We start from the raw sequence: 24,361 nt of genomic DNA, 5'->3' as shown, positions 1-24,361 counted from the left end.
CAGGTACCTCCTGAGAACATCTAGGCTGTCCCACTGAGAAGGTATCCTTCTAGTACAGCACTACAGCAATAACAAAGTAACAGGATAGAAAATATAACCAACTATGTAGCAGCTTTGAAGTCTAGCTTGTAGGAAGGTGATTCAGAGGAATATTCCAGAGAAATATATTGTACTAAGCAAAGACCAAAAATATTTTCTTTATTTAAAAGAATGTTGAGAAAGGAAAAGGGTGGATGGATTCAAAAAGGGGTGGGGAAAGGACAGATCACAAATACAGGGGAACAAAACCACATAAAAAGACTATACAGAATTCCAAAATAACAGTCAATACAGCTGAACTAACTCAACTAAGATTCCTCAGTACAGAGTTTCTTGCAGTGTCAAGACATTGGAGAAGTCCTTAACCCCTGCCCAGCCTGCTGTTTGCACTGAAGACAAAGGAAAGACCCAAAATCCCGATACTTAGTCACTGAAATTGGACCTAAACCAGCCTCCTTTCTAAAACGGATGAACTGATTTAGTGTATACTATGCAAAGCCCCATCTCTGAAGTCAGAAGCTACCGTTACCTATCAGAGAGTTATAAAACATAATCCTACTACTATCATTCAACAACACTGACAGAAAACAGTGAAGACTTGAAATTACAAAGGTTAAAGCAGAAAGTGCCAAAGCAGGATTACAGCTGAACATCAAGAAGATAAATGTGCTGACCTCTGGGGAATTACACAAGGCTGATGTTGAAGAAATGGAAATCCTGTAAGATTTTCTGTCCCTTGGCTTCAATTAAGGAATCATCAACCAAAAGGGTGACTAAGTCTATGAAATTAGAAGGAGTTTGAGACTGAAAAGGGCAACCATGAAGTAGCTACTAAATAGACTTAAGAAGAAGAGTTGTTCTTATATGCCACTTTTCTCTCAAGCGGCTTACAATTGCCTTCCCTTTCCTCTCCCCATGACAGACACCCTGTGAGGTGGGTGAGGCTGAGAGAGCCCTGATATCACTGCTCGGTCAGAACAGCTTTATCAGTGCTGTGGCCAGCCGAAGGTCACCCAGCTGACTGCATGTGGGTGAATGCAGAATCAAACCCGGCTGGCCAGATTACAAGTCCGCACTCCTAACCACTGCATCAAGTGTAAGGATGTGTCTCTGACAACTAAGATCAAGATAATTCATACCATAGTATTCCCATTACAATGATTGGGTGTGAGAGCTGGACAATGAAGAATGCTGATAGGAAGAAAGTTGAGTCATGCAATGGGATGTTGGAGGAGAGATTTAGAGATACTATGTACTGCCAAAAAGAGAAACAAGTTCTAGATCAAATCAAGCCTGAACTCTCCCCTAGGAGCTAAAATTCTCAAACTGGTCACATTATGAAAATACAGGTCTCACTGAAAAAAAAATAATGCTACTAAAAGCTGAAGGCAGTAGGAAGAAGGGGAGATTCAACATGAGATGGATTGGCTCAGTCAAGGAAGGCACAGCTCACAGGCTGCAAAAACTGAAACAATACGACTTTTCAGAGGTCAGTATTTCATAGGGTTGCCATAGAGCAGAAGTGACTTGATGGCATTTAACACACACACACCCATCATGCATTTGGTAACGGATCTGAATTTCCATGTCTTTGTATAAAAGGGATTATTTCTGGCAAGACAGTCTAATTTGAACCAAAATGAATGAGTTATTCAAAATGAATGCGCTCTCATTACATTAGATTAGATCAACATCAGATTAATATTAGATGGCGATCAGTGCCTAACCCTGAGCAAGGAGGGATCATTGGAGATTACGGTCACCATTGCATAGTTGATTAGTATGTGGTTGTTATTTTAATAGGGATTTTATTGGGGTTTTATTGTTTTAGAATTGTACGTGTAAACCACCATGAGGCTACGGCGAGCAGCGGTATAGAAATCTAATAAATAAATAAATAAATAAATAAATAAATAAATAAATAAATAAATAAATAAATAAAATTTGGTGTAGTGGTTAGGAGTGCGGACTTCTAATCTGGCATGCCAGGTTCGATTCTGCGCTCCCCCACATGCAACCAGCTGGGTGACCTTGGGCTCGCCACGGCACTGATAAAACTGTTCTGACCGGGCAGTGATATCAGGGCTCTCTCAGCCTCACCCACCCCACAGGGTGTCTGTTGTGGGGAGAGGAAAGGGAAGGCGAATGTAAGCCGCTTTGAGCCTCCTTCGGGTAGGGAAAAGCGGCATATAAGAACCAACTCTTCTTCTTCTTCTTCAAAATGTAGGCTCCCACAGGCCCATGGGCCCAGACACTCTAGGTGGCCCTCTTTCCCTAATAAGGTTTTAAGGTTTCTGTTACAAGGCCCAATATCTCCAGGTCTCTCCTGGAGCTTGGCAACCCTAATCAGAAACCAAAATTAGAAGTGTCATATGTGGCATGTGAAACAGCTGCATGTAGATTACAAGCTGTGGAGGGTGTATAGCTAACCTAATGAATGTTGAAGTGCTTTTTTCTCCCAGTCCTGTTACCTGTAGCGGCTAGGGATTGAGCAGGCTACATCCAAAGCATGGATTCAGCTATTCAGAGTTATTTGAACAGATCCTGAAGCCCAAGAATGAAAACCAATGGTGGTCAGGTCATCCATTGGAAATAGATGATACATTTACTCCTAGTGTACTGATGAACTAGAATGATAATGTTGCTTCGTCCCAAAAGGGATATTAAGCCTGGCCTCATGCAAATATCATATTAGTACAATAGGGGACTCATGAGCCTAATAAAGGCTATTTACTACCTTCGGCAATGCTCACATGCTCTGTATTTCAGCAGAGCATGTGTTGCGAGTGTATTTTTCAGCCCAAGTTTTTCTGAAGTTTGTGGCTAGCTGACATTAGGGATTGAAATAGCCTGCGGTTGTGTCAAAGTGAGGGGTGGCATTTAAACTGAATGAGAAATTTGTGCTGTAAAGCAAAGTAAACCAAAGTCCTTTTTGTTGAGGATAAGGAATTCCCAGAACAACAGAAATCTTAAATAATATACCCTGACAACAGTTCTGCTCTTCGCGTTTTACTGTGTGTGTGTGTGTATTACTACATAAATTCATCATTGGTGTAGTGGTTAGGAGTGCGGACTTCTAATATGGCAAACTGGGTTTGATTTCATACTCCCCCACATGCAGCCATCTGGGTGACCTTGGGCGCCACATGGCACTGATAAAGCTGTTCTGACCGAGCAGTGATACCAGGGTTCTCCCAGCCTCACCCACCTCACAGGGTGTCTTAAGATTTCTGTCTTACGTTGGGGCTTGCTTGCATGTAGATACGCCTGGGAGGACTGCAGCCTTAAATTTCTGCCCACACTTCTAGTCCTTGATTGCTCCATCTTCAAATCTACCCTGCTTCCATTCCTTTCCATTTGCCAGCACTAGATGCCCCCCATTATCCCGCCCCCCCATTATCCCCCCCCCAGATCTGCCAACTTTTTTCTTACTAGCTCCTACTCCTGTGCCTCTTGCAGCACCTTGAACTATAGGAACAAGCCAGTAATAAATTATTCCCTTATTTTGTTAAAAGTTCCTTTGCTAATTTCTATACATCATGCTGCCATTAAAGGCAAAGGTGCAAACCAGTCTCAGTTGGCAACTTTATCTAGAACCCCACCTGCTTTTTGGGCACTTTTGCTTGTGGTGGTCATTCTGAACAACTGTCCTGAGCCTTAGGGGAGGGCAGTATAAAAATATAAGCAAAATAAATAAATGGCCACCTTTTTTGCCTCTTCAGCATCACAATGTGAGTTCTAGCAGCCCTGCCCCTCCCCTATTTCCTTCTCTGTGGCATGAGATAATTGATATGCCTCCAGAGAGGCTCATTTACCAAATGACAATTGTGTTCCTGTGATAGAGAAGCTTCTCTATGCTGGTCAGGAAATGGGGCAGGGGATGGAGCCAGTGGTGGGATTTTTGCAAGCAGATCATGCAAGGAAAGTGGCAGAAGATATACATGATGCCTTCCCAGCACCCAGAGTGTGAGGCTGGCTGGCTACAGACACAGGAAAGGGGCAGGCAGTGGAAAGTGAGCCAACCCCCACCATCCATCTCTCACTCTGTCTGTGTCTGTGTGTGTGTGAGAGAGAGAGAGAGGGAGGCCGAGAGAGACTGCAGCAAAAAGGGCTAAGTGGAGGCATTCCAGGAGAAGCTAAATTCTACTGGGTTGGCTGCCAAAGAACCCCAACTAGGGTCCCTCAAATTGTTCCCTCCAGGGTCCTTCAAGGAGGCCCCTCCCCAAAATTTTTGTCCCCTCATATCTCCTCTCTCAGCAGCCCTGGCTGATGAAGATTCCTGTAGAATTCCACAGGGTTTGGAGGAGCTGATGGGAAAAATGAGTGAGGATCAGAGTGGGAATCTCTGGCAGTTGAGGGGAGGAGCTTCCTAGGATTGCACAAGCAGCAGCCCTCCTTCATTCTTTGCGCCACTTCTACTAAATGGTTAAAAGGTTAAACTTCCTCTGAACACAGAGGCTCCGTTTAACTGTCAGGATTATAGAATCTGGATTGTTGGTGGAAGAATATATGAACCGGTTGGATTCAGTGCTTGTGAGACATCCTGATGGCTCTGGTAAAAGCTCTCCAGGAAACTGTTACTCCCCCAAACAACACCCAGGGGCCAGTCAGCTGAGCTACGTGCTTAGTAAAAGTCGATCAGCAGGGCATGCAGCAGCCTTCCCCAACTGTTTCCACCTCAACACCCAATATTCAGTATTGGCTTTTTTTGTTTGTTTTTGCTTCTCCATCAATTTTCTTGTTTCTCCATTCATTCTTTTCCCTCCTGTTCCTCTCTTCACTGTGGCTGGCTGCTCCGCCTGAGGAGCCTATCCTGACAGAAGGGGATGGATGGGTGTCTTGTTCACTGTCTAGTTCGCTTCATTCACTTACCACTAGGTGGGTCAAGGCACATTCCAGGACAGGGGCAATGCTAGTGATTCTGGGGGCCCAGGCAGAATCCAGGGATGGGCCCGCAGGGTCACTGCCACCTCTACACACCCCTGCCCCCTCCCTGCCTCAGGGGCTGGGCATGGTTTCCAGGCACTGCTGAAGCCCTGAAAGGGGTAGACACAGCCTAGCTTGCTGGCTGGCTGCTTCTTGACCCAAGAGGGGGTAGTTGAGCATATGGCAGCCAACTGCTTCTGTCCCCCTCTTGGGAGAGAAGTCTGGGGGCAGGGAAATGTCATGCTCAGGCTGATCATCCCTGTTCCAGAACAAGGCTTAACATTTAAAATGTACTTTGGGTGCTCGTGTTAAGAGAACAAATTCAACATATAGTGCTTTAATACAACCACTCCTAAGCATTTTTCTATACACAAATGTGTGCAGTTACATTTAGGACTGTAGTCTTCTAGGATCAGAAAAATATTTGGGGGGAAACCCTCTTCTTTTGATTATCTTCTGTGGAGTCTGGATTTGCTGTAGGTAAGCCTCCTGTGATTACTTTGTAAAACTGGAGCAAATTGTCTGTAAAACACTCGACAATGAAAATCTGATACAAACACAATAAACATTAATTTATTTCTCTGGCAGATAAAATATTAGGAATAGCAGTAACTTTAGACCTTGAAATCTCTGATGGAAAAGAAATGTAAACTATGATGAAGGATGAGGGAGATGCAGAATAATGAAGATTCAATAACATTGGTTTTTAAAAATGATATAGTGAGTTAGATTTCCCCCCAGTATGTTCTTCTCTAACACAAGAGGGTCTTCCACTTGCATCAGAGGAAGGCTCCTTTTGGTAGAGAACAGGATGATCAATAGCAGAACAGATCTTTGGATCCAAACCCACTGGCTTATTGACAACTTTCAAACTTTCCCAACTGGCTGTCAACTCCAAAAATCAAAACGATAATTATATAAAATATCTGACTACAAATGTTAATATATCCAACAATAATATAAAATATACAGAAACACAACTGCACTAAAGTCACTGGTCAAATACAACCCTTAAATGAATGTTGCAGCTCTAGGCACAGTTATACTGTTCTAACCTCAGTAGACTTAGAAGGCCCTAACTCTGCTTAGAATTGCACTGGAGCTGAGCCCATTTACCTGATGGAAGGGATCTTTCCCCCCATTCAGGATCACTGAGGGACAGAAGTGATCATACCAAAGTGTGGGGAGGCATTCCATAGTGTTGGCTCTGATCTCGGGTAGCTGTCAATTTGAGATTCAAGAAAATTTGAAATGATTGCAAAAAAGATTTTTTAAAGTATACCCAAGAGAATCTTTTGGGAAGGGCCCTCTGCATAAATTAATACAAATATAGGTTATTAAAGAGATGCATGCAACTACCCCAACAACAAATGTTTGACTAGAGCTGTTAAGAGTGCCCTTCAAGAGTCTTCAGGTGGGAAGGATGGGAGCAGGGATGTTGGGCAGGGAGGTGTAATGTCAGCTGCTTTTTTTCTTCCAGAAGTGACAGTGATGCAGCCAATATCCCCACTTTTTTTAAGGTCCCCCTGCGACTGCTTGGAGCAAATGTAGGGGTGTGGAACCCTCTTTTCTGAACAGAGGCCTGGGAAGATTAGAGGGTATCTTTGTCCATCCAACTTACTCTTTCTTCATCTTAGTACCTGAGTATCAGAGTGTGATTCTTGGGTGTCTGATTTGCTTAGTCAGTTAATTACAGGCTGATGCTATTTGAAGCTAAGGAGAGGGAAACCTAAATTATTTAGGAGCTCTCGACTCCTCTCTGAAAGGTATGCGGTATGATGGTTTTCTATAGCTGTTACATTAGGTTTGCAGAGTTGGATGAACAGAATGCAAGATGGTATCAGTTTTATGGTGATTATATTCTCAAGCAAACCAAATTTGAGGGTTTGCCAAAAGAGTAAAGACCTTGGAGTTAGTCACACATCATTCCCCATTGTTTAACTCCATTTGTTTCCTCACTTGCTAAAGAATAATGGTGAAAAACGTTGCATGATTTAAAACATTGTCCTTTTCTTTGACAAACTGCCAAGTGCTTGCTCTGCTTTTGCAACTCAGACTAAGTTTTGCGTAAGAATAATTGCCTTATTGATTGACTGAATAGTTCTATCATGTAATCCTCCTTGAGTCCCCATGTCTCAAAGCAAACACAGGTAGCTGATTTAAGCTGAATTGGACTATTGGTCCATCAGGGTTAGTTTTGTCCATTCAGATTGGTAGCTGCTCCCCAGACTCTCAAGCAGAGTTCTTTCACATCACCTAGTCTCTGGTCCTTTTAATTGAAGATGCCTGGATTGGACCTAGGACCTTCTGATGCCAAGCAGATGGACTGCCACTGAGCCACAGCCCTTCCTTGGTGTTACCCATTCCTTTCTTCCAAATAATTGAACAGTTGTTCCTGTGGAAAAGAATAGCAACATGGCTAACCTGTTCTAGTGAGTCCCATTCCTGACTAACAATGATCACCAAAGGGAGAACATGGCAACCATGGTCCATACAGTTTGAAAGAACTCATAACTATTTTGCTAGTAACAGTAATAATATGTCCCCAACAGAATAGGATGTGTTGCTCATCTTAGACTCCCAGGAATCCCTCCAGTAACCAGGGCAGACTTAGAAATATTTATATGCTGCATCCAACACTTTCTATCGTTTCTGCCATTAAATATTCTGCTGTCCTGCACATACATCCTAGCTCTATGTATTATGCCTATCTAGTGATATAGCATGCTGACAAATCCACACTTTTTTACCTCTAATGCAGAGAGGAGTTATTGCACTGATTTCTTCCTCTGGCTCTTGGAGATCATTTTAAGTGTATGCGTGAAAGATTAAGACTAAGTCTAGGAGGCGTATTTCTTCAAAGATCAGATCATTCCTTTGTTCCCACCATCCTTGCTTCAGAGATTGTGCAGTTGAGCAGTTAAACTAGTTGAGAAGGTAGATGGGAAAAGCTGCCTCCAAAGTTTACACTGCTTTTTGAGAGTTCACTGGAAACTTCTTTAGAATAAAGCTGCCCTCCTGGAAATAAACCTCATTACGAATACACTGTGAATGGTAGTTAGTATTTTATAGATTTCATCTCTGCTATCCTTTACTAATCTTCCTGGCTGAATCAGGTGTCTTTTATGACCACTGAAGATGAAGATGGTTTTATCTTAGGACCTCATTTGATTACGTTTACTAGTACTCCTGAGTTGTGATTTAAAACTCATTTTTATGTTTATGTATTTTATTTGTCTATGTTGCAAGCCACCTCAAGCTTTGTAAGGAAGAAAAGCAGCTAATAAATATTTTAAATTAATGAATAAATTCTTGGAGAATTCACACAAACTTCCAAGCAGTTATATACAGAGTTCACCTTGGCTAATAGCCATAGATATGTCCATGATCCCCAAATTTAACACAGCCAAGGCTTATTACAAGTTGCGGTCCCATTTTTGTGAGCTCCATTTTAAAGTTTCTGGACATTCTTTAGACATACTGAGAGAAAGAACAGAACACATAACATTCCCTTGAAATTCCCTTTTCGGTCCTGGCCCCAGCCTGGTGGAATGAATTCCCGGAAGAGCTAAGGGCCCTGCGGGAGTTGTCAACTTTCCACAGGGCCTGTAAGACAGAGCTCTTCCACCAGGCATACGGTTGAGGCCAGGGCGGGTTCCCGACATTCAATCTGGGATCCCCCTATATCCATTGTGCTCTTCCATTAATTTATTTCCCATTCTCATCAGTAAGACAGCAAGGATTGGGCCCAGCTGGCTGAGGTGGTAGATGTTAGTGGTTTTTCACCTCTTGTTTTACTGTTAATAATATGACCAGGGTTGATTATGGGGTTTTACTATGTTTTTATCTTTTTATTATGTGAACCGCCGTGAGCCCAATTGGGATCGGCGGTATACCAATTCAATAAACAAACAAACAAATAAAAATTATCACAGGTCATCTCTATGGCATCCTTTTCTGTTTCATTTCTGTCTGTCTTTTAAGGCTGCTTTCTGATGCTGCAGAACATACACGCCCTTTGAAAGTACTTTGAACTGAGTCAGGCAGTTGGTTTATCTAGCTCTTCTGACTGACAATTTCTTCCTATCAGAGAAAGGTCTGAGAGGAACATCTGCTCTCTGAGATAGGTTAATAGGGATATTCACAGATTGAACCTGTAACATGGAGTCTGGTCCCATAGAAGCATGAATCAGACCCTGGGTCGATCAGCGTCAGTACTATCAGACTGGTAGCAACTTTTCAGGGTTTTATATTATTGATTCTCACATCAGCTTGCTCCCTGATCCTTTTTTTACCTGGAGATACCAGGGATTGGACCTGGGACCTTCTACATGCCAAGCAAATGCTCTGTCATTGAGTCATGGCCCCTCCTCTTCTGCATGCAAAGCATAAATCTCTTACAGCCTCTTCCCATGGAAGCTACAGTTTTCCCACAGCTTCATTCCCATTCAAACTTGCTTTTCTCCAGATTTTCAATAAGCTTTGGATAGGAGACACCTGGGTTATTACCCCTCCCCTCTGAATTACAAAGGACAGAGCAGTAAAACATGCAGAGGTACAGCAGATGGCTTCTACTATAGGTAGGTACTTTGAGCTCACTGATTTAATTATTTTAATTAATGTATTTCTCACTGCACTGCATACCATTTGGTGCTATGCATGCCTTTAAAGAGGAAGGCAAGGCACCGACTTTAGGGAATGCTACCCAGGGAATGAGGAAAGGAGAGAAATCTGAATAAAGTATTGGGAAAGGTTACAGCTTATCTGTCCAGAACATTCCTCTTAAATAAATTGGTGGTTTCATGTTTTCTGAATCAAATGATAGTTAAATGCTTGTTTGTTTTTTACAGTTTCAGCCCCATTATCAGAAAGTAAAGCGACCAGTTATTCTCTGTATTTTAAATGTGTATTTTTTTCGCATATTTGTTTTGTGGTGATGCTTGAGCTTCCGATTTGGGGGGTGGGTGGACTTTTCGTGCAAGTTTCTGACCAGTCAGGTGTTGATTTACTTCAGTTCAGCCTAAGTAATTGCTACTTAGTTTTCTCCTTTGAATGTTTTTTTTTAAGACCTTGAAAAATTACAGGAAATTGTGACAAAGATATTGTTTCCATTTCTTCTGAATTTATCTTCATTGTTCTAAAGAATTTACCATAAAGAAGGAAAAGAATAACTTTTGGAAAAATCTGTTTGCATGTTGTCTTGAATCCCCCATTCTATATATTGGCCCCATTGAATTAAATCTTGCTTCCAGTATATCATGTTTTTGTTAGAAATGCAACTTTGAATCCCTGTAGTTGGTTAGTTGCTGGGGCCAGTTTATACTAGAAAGGACCAATTTGAATTAGAGGGGCTGTTACTATAATAGGAAATGAATAATAAAATATTTAAAATGGCTTCTTATCAGTAGAGATCAGTAGATATTAGTATTTCTCAGCTTTTTTGCTATTTTTTCACTATTGAGAAAACTCTGAAACATTCTTCAGTCTGTGAGAAACCCCAGAAGTGACAGGATCATGCAGAATATGCTTGGGAAGCATAGCTGTGTACATGCTCACCTGCGGCCCTTCCCCTTTCTGCCCCCTCCAGGCCCATCACTGGCTATTTCAGGAGGGGGGGGAAGAAAGTAACTATATTTACTGAGCAGTTATCACTTGCAGAGTAGCCTCAGGGAAATATGGATTGTCAGCGGCGGACCAGCTCCTAGCGTTCCTGGAAGATACTTCGGCACTCGATCCATACCAGTCTGGCTTCTGCCCTGGTCATGGGGTGGAAACTGTGTTGGTCTCCTTGTTGGATGACCTCCGTCGCCAGCTTGACCGAGGTGGCTCTGCTGTGCTAGTTCTTTTAGATCTGTCGGCCGCGTTTGACATGGTCGATCACGAGCTGCTAGCGAGCCGCCTTGCCGGTACGGGGATAAGGGGTACAGCGTTACGCTGGATACGCTCCTTCCTCCAAAACCGGACACAGAGGGTAGCCGTGGGAGAGGAAGTATCGGGCCCTTACCAGCTCCCTTGTGGGGTCCCACAAGGCTCGGTGCTCTCTCCTACATTATTTAACATCTTTATGCACCCTCTGGCTCAACTGGTACGGAGCTATGGGCTGGGTTGCCACCAGTACGCTGATGACACCCAGCTCTTTCTCCTCATGGATGGCCACCCGGACTCCCCCCCAGATCCATTTTCCCAGATGTTTGGAAGCCATAGCTGGATGGCTCGAGCAGAGTCGCCTGAAACTCAACCCCTCCAAGACGGAGGTTCTGTGGTTGGGCCGTAGGGGGGCAGATCAGGAAGCGCTCTTACCCTTTCGGGCCGGGACGCAACTTAATATCACATCTCAGGCCAGGAATTTAGGGGTGACCATTGATGTCTCACTAACACTTGAGGCACAGGTTAAACAGGTAGCTAGCCGGGCATTTTTCCATCTTCGCCAAGCTCGGCTACTAGCGCCCTATCTGTCCTCCGAACACCTGACCACAGTGATCCATGCGACGGTCACCTCTAGACTAGATTGCTGTAACTCGCTCTACACCGGCCTGCCTCTGGGCTTGATCCGGAAACTGCAACTCGTCCAAAATGCGGCTGCTAGAGTCCTCACAGCTACACCATGGAGGGCTCACATCCAGCCAGTTCTGAGGCAGCTGCATTGGTTACCGGTCGCCTTCCGGATCAGGTTCAAGGTTTTGGTTTTGACCTTCAAGGCCATCCGTGGTCTAGGCCCAGCATATATGAGGGACCGCCTTTTGCCCTATATCCCCCGCAGGGCTTTACGCTCTGCGGGGGCTAACCTACTGGTCATTCCCGGCCCCAAGGAAGCCCGCCTGGCCTCAACTAGGGCCAGGGCCTTTTCGGTCCTGGCCCCAACCTGGTGGAATGAGCTCCTGGAAGAGCTGAGGGCCCTGCGGGAATTACCAGCATTCCGCAGGGCCTGTAAGACGGAGCTCTTCCGCCAGGCTTATAACTGAGGCCGGGCGGAAAGAAGATCAGCCTCCCCCTCACAAACTGGCAGTAGAGAGCGTCACCCCCCGCCGTAGATGAGGATGCGGAGAGCAAATGAGTAGATTACGCCATCGCTGTTACAATTACTGTAAATTATTGGTTTTTATTGTCATTTTATGGTTTTACGGGACGGGGTTATGTAAGCCGCCTTGAGCCTTCGGGGGGAGGTGGGGTATAAATATAATAATAATAATAATAATAATAATAATAATAATAATAATAATAATAATAATGTGAGGGGTTTTTTTTCCTGTGTAGGGATCATTGGAGGAGGGGGTTCTAGGAGAGTCTCCTTTTAAACAAAAGTAGAACATATAGATGAGAAACAAAAACTTGGAACATGGTTTGCTTTTTAAAATATTACTTACTATAATATGATTTTCCAAGTTTGATAATTTTGGCACTTATTTCTACAGTAATTATAGGGTTAAGTTTTCGTGCCTGTAATAATTACTATCTTGCATACTATAGAGAACTTTCTTTTTTCAATAAAAGTTTATGTATATTTTTGGTTGGGCTTACTGATTAGAGTTCAAAGAACAGAATTTACTTATTTGTATTATCAGATTTGAAGGCTGATAATCAGCCTTTAATAGATAATCCTGGAGCACTCTGCCACTAAATGGCTTGCATAGGCAAAGCCTTTTTAAATTGTTTGGTCCAGATTCTTTAATTGGATGTTGAAGTGAAAACTTTCATTACACAGCCAATGGATGAACTCTGTTGAAGAGCCAGCATGATGTAGTGGTCAAGAGATCTAATCTGGAAAACCAGGTTTGCTTCTCCACACCTCCACATGCAGTCAGCTGTGTGACCTTGGTCACAGTTCTCTTAGACCTGTTATCACAGAGCAGTTCCCTCAGAGCTCTTTCAACCCCACCTCCCTCACAGGGTGTGTTGTGGGGAGAGGAAGGGAAAGATGTTTGTAAGCTGCTTTGGAAATCCTTTGGGTAAGGAGAAATGGGGTATAAAAAAACATCTTTTCTCTTATCCTCTTCTCTAAAGTGGAGTTCAGCATACTGGTTCCCAGCTGAAGGTGGAGGATTGGCCTTCAGGTCGCTCAGATATGGAGGGGAGGGGAGTGTGCTCACCTGGGTCATCCTATCAGGGTGTTGTTCTGGCCCTTTCTCTGTACCAGCTCTGAGATAAGACAAGCCCTCACCATCTCCTCCTCCTTGGTGTGAGGTTGGGAGGATTCAAAGGGGCACTCAGTCTTTACATGCTCCACCTATAATGCTTGGCCCAGTCAGCCCTTAGAAGTTTCCTCCACCTCCCTCCAACGGGGGCCCTGTCCACTCACCTTCTCCTGGGCAATTAGCTCTCTGTCTGGGTTTCTGACCCTTGGCTGGGTTGGGCCCTCCCAAGGCTGTGCACAAGGAAGAGGGGTTTGGGAGTTTAACACCCCCCCCAAGAAATAATACAAAAAGTTACTCATTGAATAAATGAAAACATATTAACAATTCAAGAAAAAGTTTGGAATGCATTGTACTCCTCCTCTTTTTTAAAAATCCTGTGCATGGACCTCCTTATGTCTCACCTGAGCATTCATGCAGGCCTATTGGGGGCATGTCCCCCTGTGAAGGCCAGTCAGAGCCTCAGAACATCCTTAGAGCACCCAGTGATTTTTATTTGGTACTGCTGGTGAAGCTTGTTTTAAAAACAGGCTGGCAGTCCCAGAGGCCCCCACAGCTCTCATGCCAAGAGGCCAGCAAGATCAGCAGGGCGGGGCAGGGTATAGCTGTTCAGCCTTCCCCACCCTTTATGGTAGCCAGGAAGGCAGGGAGCTTAGCGGAGCAGGGTAGAAGGCAGATCAATGGACATCCAGAGCTCCAGAGCTTACTTTTTACCAGCACTTCATCTTCATGGGGCATGCCAGGAGGAGGAGGATGGGTGTAGGCGAGAGGCTCTTATTGGCCCTCAGTGGGGGGGGGGAGCTCTCACCCCATTGGGGGAATGCTCCCACAGTAAGGGCCAATCTGAGGCGCACATCATTGCTGTGACCCAATACTTTTAATGTGGTATGATGATGGGTAGCATTGATTCTTACAGCTTTCAATAAGTTACGTGGGACAGAGAGCACACACACAATGTATTACCCCCAACCCCAATCTTTGCAGTGTAGAAACCCTCTCTGACACACATCTCTCCCATTACGATAAAGGCCATTTTGTTAGTAATTATCACTTCAATATATCTAATATGATTTAGCAGAAGATAAAGTGTAACTTGTCAAATCCTATTAAAGGTGGCATTGAACCTCTAGCCAGCACAGAACTGATCCAAGACCCAGAAGACTTCCATTAGTCCCAGATGTGTGGGGATGTGCTCTATTTCCCCTGGGATGAGGGAAGGATATTATCTATGTTCTCATGCACCTTTACTCCAGAAGGTTAACCATGTTTAGTCCATTACAGCAAAAATAAATAGCAGCTTAGTGATACATCAAAGATTAATACTTTTTTCCCACAGCAAAAGCTTTTGTGATTTATTGCAGGGACGGGTACAAACAGGCTGATGAACTAACAGTCATCAAGAATTTTGCAGGTTTGTGGTTTCTGAAAAGCAGAAGGCAGTTTAAACCCCTACTTTCTGCTCTTCATTAAAAACAGTTGCTATTTAGCTGTTCAGTTTGAATTGTAGGGAGTCATTTAAACTTCTGCTTTCTGCTCCCTGCAGGGAGCAGAAAGCAGGGAGTTTAAATGGTTTCTAGCCATTTTATACCTTGCTTTCTGCTAATTGCCAACATGGCATGCAGAAAGCTGGGTTTAAATAGCTGGGAGACATTCAAACCCTTGTTTTTTGCTCCCCCCTGGCTTTTTATGGGGAGCAGAAGCAGGGGTTTAAACTTTAAATATCTCACAAATCATATGAACTGAGTCAATTTGTGAAACAACCTCCTGGTTCATAAGGATTCTTGCCTCAATTTGTAGTTCTTTCATGAACTATGAACCCCAAAAATGTGGTTCATGCCCATCCCTAATCTAGAGTCCTAGTCCATCAGATAGATCTGATGTATGTTTTTAAAAGAGTCAGGCTTTCTCATTACTTCATGTATCACTCTGTATCCTGTTGATATCAATCAGAATGGACTTTGATACTTGCCAGACTAGACCATGTGTTTGTTTCAACACATCTCCAAACCTTAAGATTCATGTCCTTAAAAGATTTCAAAGATGGTCTGGCTGTATCAAGTTGCAGATGAAACCATCAGAAAAACTCTTTGTGCCATCAAAGATTAGGCAAAAAGATATGGCTTGAGTGAACCTCAAGGAGAGGAAATGAATTGCAATGAATAATTCTGTGAGGAAGTAACCAAGTCAGCTAAGAAGTTACAGGCAGAAAAAGGGATATTCCCTCATTTCCTATAAACCTTAAGTTATAAAAACATGGAAATAAATGGGTTTGGGGCTATGTTCTTCAGAGATTGGATTATTTATTATCACAGAGTTTGGTGGAAATATTTTGACTATGATACCTGACTCCCTGAAGAAGAGCCTAATGCTGGGAGCGATCGAGGGCAAAAGAAGAAGGGGACGACAGAGAATGAGGTGTCTGGATGGAGTCACTGAAGCAGTCGGTGTGAACTTAAATGGACTCCAGGGAATGGTAGAGGACAGAAAGGCCTGGAGGATCATTGTTCATGAGGTCGCGATGGGTTGGACATGACTATGCACCTAACAACACCTGGCTTTGTGGGTGTAATTATTGGACCCTGAGGTAGAATTGGCAATTGCTGTATTTCAAAATACCTGGCTTCCTAAGGCAAAGGCAAGTGGAGCCAGAATTAAAGAGCACAGGCCGGAGGGATCTGGTGGCTCTGGTGAAGTGATAAAGCCTGCCGAAAGTTAGTGAAGTTAGAACTTTGTTTGTCTTTGCAGACCCCAGTAATGATTGTCTGACTGAGCAGAGAAGGTTAAGCTGTCAAAACTGGAAGAATACTCTGAAAACTGGGGGAAACAAAGGAAACCAGCTCTCTTAGTAAGTTTTAGAACTGGCGGTGTCTTGATTTTGATGAGGTACTTCATCAAATACTACCAAGTACGCTTAGCAGTCATGGGATAAGAGGACAGGTTCTGTTATGGATTAAAATTGGTTAACTATCAGGAAGCAAAGAATGGGAATAAATGTACAATTCTCACAATTAGGGCCAGTATTATTTAATTTTTTCATGAATGATCTGGGACTAGGGGAGAGTAGTATAGTGGTAGTATAGTGTCTGTAAATGACACAAAATTATTCAGGATAATGAAAACCGAGGCTGACTGTGAGGAGCTCTTGGAAGTCCTCCACAAATTGGGTGACAATGTAGTAAACGAAGTTCACTGTTGGTAAGTTTAAGGTGATACATATTGAGACAAAAAAAAAACCCTTTATAGACTAATGGGTCTAAAGTTGCTGAGATTGAGAGGGGAAAAGATCCCAGGGTCATAGTTCAATGAAAGTGCCAACCCCGTGTGCTGCAGCAGTGAGAAAGGCAAACCCTATGTTAGGGGTTATTAGGAAAGGGATTGAGAATAAAAGGGCCAATATTGTAATGCTCCTGCATAGATCTACAGTGCAGCTGAACAAGGAATACTGTGTATGGTTCTTGTCACTGTATCCCACCCAAAAAGACATTGCACAACTAGACGTTCAGAAGGGGACAACCATGTTTACTAGTGTGTCGGAGCACCTTCCCGTGAGGAGAGGCTGAGCAGTCCAGAACTTTTCAGTTTAGAAAAGTGATGACTAAGGGAGGACATGGTAGGGATTTATAAAATGTATGCCTAAGGTGGAGAGAGCCAACAAGGTGACATTTTTTCCCTCCCAAAGTACTAGAGCTTGAGGGCATCCAATGAAGCTGATGGGCAGTAGATTTAGGATGGACAAAAGGTTATACTTTAGATGACTAGTGGTTAAAAGGTGAAATTCACTGCCAGAGGATGTAGTGGTGACCGTAGGCATAGCTTTAAATGGTGAATAGACAAGATTCATGGAAGATAGGTCTATCAGCGACTACCAGACATTTTTAAAGGCAGTAAACCTCTGAATTACAGTGTCAGTAGTCAATATCAAGGGAAGACCTAGAGGAACTGGTTGGACTGTGTGAGACAGGATGCTGGACTAAATGGACCACTGGTTTGATCCTCCAGGGCCTGTCTTATATTCTTATTGTGAAGTTTCAAAAGCATTGGGCTTCCAAAATACACTGTACTGGAGACATTTACAAGCGATGTTGTGATGTTCCTTTCTTGCCATTCAGAGTGCAGCACTGCTGTGGGCTAGTAGCTTGACAAGACTCTTGTGATGCTGTTTGATTAGAAGGATCCATGTTTCTGTGCAATTCGCCTGCATTTTTCATTGGAAGCTTCTGTGTAAATGAAGCAGTCTTCTTGATGGATTTTGTGCTTTGAGGATGGAGCAAGCAGGAGGGCTGTCTTCCAATATTTGTCTCTCTCTCTCCCTTCCCCCCCCCCCTTCCTTTCCAATAGCACTTTTACCCAGTCACCAACCTCCAGTCTGAGTCTGGAGTCCTCCACACATTACAACTAAGCTCGCTATTACAGAAATCTATTTCCCTGGAGAAAATGGCTGCTTTGGAAGTTGAACTCCTTGGCGTCACACCCAACCTGGGTCCCCCCCTCTCCCCAGCCTAGGGTAGCAGCACAGCCTTGCCTTCGGCCCACCAGGGTTATGGTGCATGGCGCGAGCGGAGAGGCTTTCCTTCCAGCTCTTCTCCCACATTTCCTCACGGTCGCCCTTCCTCAGTGCGCCACGCGCGCGCAGGCAGCCCAATAAACTCGTCTGGCGGGCGGGCGGAGGCGGAGGGAAAGCACGCCAGGCAGCCGAGCGAGCCGAGGCGGCTGCCGTCGCGTTTCTCCGCTAAGATGCTCTGATCCACCCGCGCAGAAGCTCTCCTCGCAGGGCTGCCCGCACGGCGGCTCTCCTTGTCTTCCCTGCGTGTGTGGGCGCGTCTCACACACCCCGCCTGGGCCGGCTGTTGAGGATGGCGCTTGCTGCGGCGCACCCAGGAGCCGCGGCAGCCGCTGTCTCTCCGAGAGACCGTTAGGAGGGAAATGGGATGTGGTAGCTTTGTGCGGGCGCTCCTTGCAGACACAAGGAGAGGAGGGAAGGCAAGCAGGAAGGAGGGAGGGAGGCGCGGCCAGGCGAGGAGAGAGCCAGAGAAAGGGCTGTGCCTGGATTCTAGTAAGCCACCGAGGAGGAAGTCCAGAGAAATGGATGCTGCTGCTGCTGCTGCTGCTGCTGCCTGTTAGGCCGGAGGCCTGTGCAACTGGATTGGAGGGGATGCTTTTTTTCTAGGGACAATCAGGTTGAAATCTGAATTGCTGCTTCGGCTGCCGCTGTGCCTCTGGAAGGGAAGGGGCGGAAAAAAACAAAAAGGTAATGCCTGCCTTTGTTTCCAGACAGGGGAAGCCATTGCAAATATGTAGCATTTTGGGCTGGGGGGTGGGGAAATCAGGTTGAAGGCAAGCACAACATGTAGCTGATGGATGGGGTTAACGTTTTTGTGTTCTTAAAAGAGCCTTAGAGAGCAGGCAGTCTCTTGTTCTGGCTCATTTTATATTAAATGGGAAGGGTTTTGAGATTTCAAAAGAGGGGGGATGTTCTGCTGAAGAAGCAGAGAGGAGATGCAGCAGGAGGAACTGATTTAGTGCATGCTGAGGGTTGTTAGTGGGAAAGGAAAGGTGCAAGGAATGATTTAGATTCAGGCCAGTCCAGGTGCCTGGCAGGAAGCTCTGCTTCTGTGTGGAACAGACCTTGGGCTTTCCAAATGGCTGCAGCAGGTTTCATGCACAGCTTTTCGCAGGGTTTGTAAAAGGTGTTTTTTTTTCTTGTTCATTCAAACAATGCTCCTTTCTCCACGGCTGTCAGAGGAAAGTTGCTCCACACTCAGTAAATCAATCAACTTCCCATCCTCTTTGTGATCACCTCTTTCTCTCCCCTGATGCATGTAAATCTGTATGAGAGCTCTTTCTTGACTGTGGTTGTTAGGTGTGCTTGTTCCTGAGTGGGAAAAGCAGAAAACTAAACTGGGGATCTGTGAAATATTTTCAAGAGACACAGTTGTTTTTGTTAATAGCTCTGGCGGCAGCTTGATAATATGCATTTGGGGCAGTTTGTTGATACATGGTCTGAAGAGACCCTGAACTACCAAAAATGTGAGATGCAGAATGGTTTGGGCCAAAGGCTAACATGATTTTTTTTTTTAAGAGGCAGATATACTTGAGTGAATGTATGAGAGTATGTGTGTTGGAATACACTTTGTTCTGAATTCTGTTGTGGCTTTAAAAGCGCTCTCTAAAGCCACTGATCTACTCTGCTGTTTTTCGGCATCATCCAGAGAGGAAACTCCAGAAGAGGCATCAGGTTTAATTCAGACTCATATCAGATGAGCTTCCAGTCCTCCATGTGCCTCATGAAGGGTGACATTTCTGGTGTATGTGTCTGTGCTGATTTTCTTCCATCTCTCACCTGTTTCTGCCCTCAACCCAGACCCAAAAGGATGCTGAGAGTATCAAACTACATGGAGGGTAATTTTTCCTCTAGTGTGGGGATGGCAGGGGGCCCAACCGGCTGGCTGCTGTATGAATAGCTGACTGCACACTAATTGAACCCATTGCAGCTGACCCTGGCAATATTGTTTTTGTGTTGGCTGGAGAAGGGTAGCTTTCAGCTTCTGGTTCTACCCTTTCCTGGCAAAACTTACCCATTCTGGAAAATATTCTTTGGATCCCAGATTCTTCCACTGAAAAATAGTACTATTGCTGTGCCCCAGATAATGCTAGCCTCCCAAAGGTTTTAACCCTTTGGGTCACATGCGTAACTGCAATGTTGTATACCCATTTCTGTTGCTATAGGGTTTTATTTTCTTTCGTTTATGGAATGTATAGCCACCCTTGTGGTTCCTGAATCATAACTTGTGTGGAGGACTCAAAATTGGTGAGAAGCCACTCCTTAGGGGTTAACCACATGCATTGCCAGCAGGTCTCTAATTAAGCCTTCAGCATTGCAGGTTAAAAGGATTTTCAGTTGCAAGGCTTATAAAGAAGTCAAACATACTACATCAAAACTTTGAGGTAGTGATATTGTTTGCGTTGAGGCCTTGGAGAACCACTGCTGCTCAGAACAGCATGAGCAAGACTAGGGGGATGCAGTAGAAGCTTCATGTTATTGCTTGCTATACCTGAGGTGAGGAACATCCATTTCACTCTAAATGTTCTCTGTCTCTTGTGGGTGTTCTTTTGTTTTTAGATCCCCCCCCCCCAGTTCATTCGTGGGGAGAGATTGATATCTTGAAATGGGCACGTGAACTTTCAGTGTTCCATAAAGTAAAGGAGACCTGGTTATATTTTCCTTCAGAAGAGAACATAGGGAAGACTGCTATCCCATCTAATATTAGGTATTCCTTGGGCTTTAATGCTGTAAGCCCCAGAGCTCTAAGAGTGAATAGTAAATTGCATATAAGGCACTTGTTCTATAATATCAAAAAACCCAGCTCCTTAGTATTCTACACATTAAACATTTCTGCAAGCCATTCATTGGTAGGTAGCTAATTAGCTGTTACTCCCTTCTTTAAAAAAAAAAAAAAGAGAAATCCCAAATTCCATGTGTGTTAAGTGACAGAAATGGTTGCAAAATGAAATAGTTTGCGGATTCCAAAGGGTGAGTCTGGGGGGGCTGGCTGTTCTGGGCATGCTTATGTCTCTCAAAATACTAAAGTAGTTTCTTCCTTCTTAATGGTTTGTTTGCTCTTTATGTACCCATTGTATTTGCTGTGACATCTTTCTTGGTAGATATGCATGCTTATGAACATGGTGAGTGCAAGCATCAAGTAGCTGCGGTCAGTGTGAGCTTCACAGCAAAAGTCTATCACATGTTTCAACATCTCCACTTTATATGCCCTGGTGTTTACTACCACAAGCTTCTTTCATCAAGTAAAGTGTGAAACAGGCCTGAGCAGCTGGCCTTGAATAAGCCATGATGGCTTTTTTTGTGTCAAACCAGGGCAAGTTTCCCTATCTTTATGCTGTCTTCTGTTTTTACTGGTGGTAGGAAGTGCTGTTAGGCTGCAGCTGAGTTACAGTGACCCCATAGGCCAGGGGTAGTCAAACTGCGGCCCTCCAGATGTCCATGGACTACAATTCCCAGGAGCCCCTGCCAGCATTCGCTGGCAGGGGCTCCTGGGAATTGTAGTCCATGGACATCTGGAGGGCCGCAGTTTGACTACCCCTGCCATAGGCTGTTCAAGGAGAGAGTGAATAGCGGTGCTTTGCCATTGCCTCTTTCTGCATAGCAGTCTTGGTGGTCTCCCATCTGAGTACTAACCAGAACTAACCCCGCTTAACTTCTGAAATCTGATGAGATGGGGCTATCCTGGACCATCCAGGCCTGGATTATATTTGCATTACTATGCTCAAAATCTACAGCTGGGAGGCCAATACCTCTTGTTTACAGAAACTTCCATGTCACATAATGTGTTGTATTGCTATTAAATTGTTTTCATAGTAAAGTATGTCTCTAGAGAAATCTTGTCCCTTCTCAGTAGTATAGATTACAATCCCTGTGTTCAATTGAATGCATGTGGGGAAAAAGATAAGGAGCACCTGTCTAATTTTCATCCTGACCTCCCTCCAAAGAGCTTTCAGTGTCTCATGTCATTCTCTTGTACTCATTGGAGATGGGACTGAGGGTCAAAGTAGACATGGCAGAGTCTTTATGGCAGCCACGGAAATGCCGCTGCTATTTTAGAGTGACTTAAAAATGCTGCAAGGGCCTGATCCTGATTGAGCCCACAATGGGCTGAGGTGCTCTTGTTGCCTCACCTCAGTATCTTGTCAGGTGCTGAAATAACCTGTCCCCACTTTTGTAACAGTTTCAGCACTTGAAAATGGGGGGGGAGACTACTGTGCTCTGGACCCAGTCAGGATGGGTCCGTTGTGGCCATTTTGAATCACTTTAAAATGACAACATTATCACAAATATAGTTTGGCCTTGGCTCTGTATATGTGTAAAACTATGTGCATGCGACCGGATCAATTGCACATGTGCAAACTGTGGCTTGACTGGGCAATTCATTCTTTTCCATGTGTGTGTGGTGCATACATGAGTAGTGAAACAAGTTAGTATTTCTCCCAAACACTCACCCTACAGCCCAGCAAAGTTGCAGGGCTTCTGACCATTCAATGTAATGCTTCGATAACTTATTAGCCCTGTATATGAGCACATCTGCCATGTACCAAGCACCACAAGCTCTTGAACTGTAAGGCTCAGCAGTTGATCCAATTGTAAAGGAGAGCCCATTTCAGTCATTTAAATTGAAGTTCTTACAGCCAATTGCTCTGACAAGCTTCAGGGACTACAATCTATATTTACCTCTGAGTTGTCACTTTGCTTTGGTGCCGAGAGGACAGTGGTCAGCAACAGCACTGTGGGTTGGATCCTACAAATATCTGATAAAAGGACTGTTTCCACAATCTTCTTAACCCAGATCTGACTTGTGATAGCCTCAAAAGTTGACGTATGCAGGAGATGCCCGGAAAATCTCATGGACAAAATTATATGGGTCAGGAGCTGCATTAACGAGGGGGGAGGGACAGTGAAACTGCCTCCATTTTCCTCTTCTGCTGAGAGACATCTTGTTGGGGGTCACTAGGGGCTGCTTGAGGAAGGTAGGAAAGATTCATGCAAAAGCAGACTGGGAGGCAAAAGCCTAGAAAACAGCCCAGCCCCCAGAGTGCCCGCCAGTGGAAGAGAGAGAGGAGGCGCCCATCCACCTCACACAGAGTGAGGGGTAGCCAGTGTGCGGCCACAGCTCCCACCTTTCTCATGCATGGCAAATGCCACTCTTAATGCTGGGATAGCCCCAACAGATGACAGGCAGGCCATCAATCTCCCAGGAACTGATGACCTTAATGGCCAATCTGTCCCCAGATTCAGGTGTGCTTTTCCTCTTGTAATTCAAAGGATCCAGCCCAATACTTTCCTCTCAGTCTACCTGTTCCATGCTTTAATTTGTCTCTACATGACCGCAGCAATGCTGATTTTGTCTATGCAGATAGCTGCATAGATCTTTAAAGTCTGTGACCGGCAGATTGAGAGAGGCACATCCTAGAAAAAGTGTACTGGCATACATGTATCTAACTCAATCAGAAGATGGTGGGCCTTTCGCTGTAAAGGGGTGGGGCAAAACAGCATAGCAGAGCCCCTGCTTTGCAGGTAGAATGTTCAATCACAGGCATGCCAAATAAAGGATTCAAATCAGGGGTAGTCAAACTGCGGCCCTCCAGATGTCGATGGACTACAATTCCCATGACCCCCTGCCAGCAAATGCTGGCAGGGGCTCATGGGAATTGTAGTCCATGGACATCTGGAGGGCCGCAGTTTGACTACCCCTGATTTAAGGCAACAGGTGTTTCCTTCTCCTTCTGAGACCCTCTCCTGGGGCCCTGGAGAGTTTCTGGTGATCACTGTAAGAGGTACTGAGCAAGATGGAGCAGGGACCAGGTTTGGCATGAGGAAAGTTCATACGTCGTGTCTGAAATTTATGAACCCCATGTTGAGGGGCCAGAGAAATGCCAGTTGTTTTCAGGCCAATGGCTTTCAGTTCTTGTTCAAAGACTTTCTAAAAGCGTGTTCCGAAGTTTAAACCCTGGGGTGCCTACAGTCTGTCGGTGACAGCACACAGCTGAGCCTGCAGCCTTTAGTGACAGTTCATGGTACTGTGACAGTTAATTTAATGGTGAATATCATCAGCTTGTCATTTCATGTGGGAAACTTTCCAAAGTCCTTAAAGGAGTCAATGATTTAACCTTTGCAGGAAATCTCTCTCTCTCTCTCCACATCATGGATGAGCTTCTCAGACTAAGGGGCCCATTCTGCAGACAGCAGTCTTTTGACTCTAGGCTAAATCTTACTAGACCCTTCAGTCAGCTGATCACAGCACCTCTCATTGGATCCCTCCAGGCAGAATGATGCCACTTCCAGGAAAACCCAGAAGTGACATCAGGTAGCTCAAAGAATTTCTGGAAACTCTGATTTGACCATATTGCTTAGGATGATTCTAAAGCTACCCCATGTCCATTCAAACAGTACCCACACTCCCACCTTCCTTGCCACCATTCTGAGTGACTGTGGGCAATTTGGGTTGTCAACAGAAGGCCTCCTGGCAACCCTGAAATGCCACAGAAGTTATTAAGAGGCTGCTTGGGGTAGTGGTTATAGAGTGTTGAACCAGGACTAGGGAGGCTCAGGTCCAAATCCCCACTCTGCCATGAAGCTCACCTTGACTCAGTGAATCTAGGTTCAAAGGATTGTTGTGAGGATAACATGGAGCTTAGGGCAGGATGATGTCCACTACCATCTTAAGCTCCTGGAAGAAAGGGCAAGGTAAAACCACAAC

At 44.6% G+C, this 24,361-nt stretch overlaps 1 protein-coding gene across 8 annotated transcripts in view; it reads left to right on the top strand.

The window, feature by feature from the left end:
* Positions 1 to 24,361, top strand: part of FRMD4A (FERM domain containing 4A) — a 406,427-nt gene that overhangs the window by 229,950 nt on the left and 152,116 nt on the right. Inside the window, exon 1 of one of the 8 annotated variants that reach the window (XM_077337980.1) lies at positions 17,781 to 18,342. The exons of the other annotated variants lie outside the window; for them this stretch is intronic. The gene's annotated coding sequence lies outside the window, so the exon portion shown is untranslated. Of the gene's footprint in view, positions 1 to 17,780; positions 18,343 to 24,361 lie in introns of those variants that run through there. 8 annotated transcript variants of the gene reach the window in all.

This window comes from Paroedura picta, chromosome 5, assembly GCF_049243985.1.
Source record: "Paroedura picta isolate Pp20150507F chromosome 5, Ppicta_v3.0, whole genome shotgun sequence".
NCBI lineage: Eukaryota > Metazoa > Chordata > Lepidosauria > Squamata > Gekkonidae > Paroedura > Paroedura picta.
This window is presented reverse-complemented; position numbering and strand designations above follow the sequence as displayed.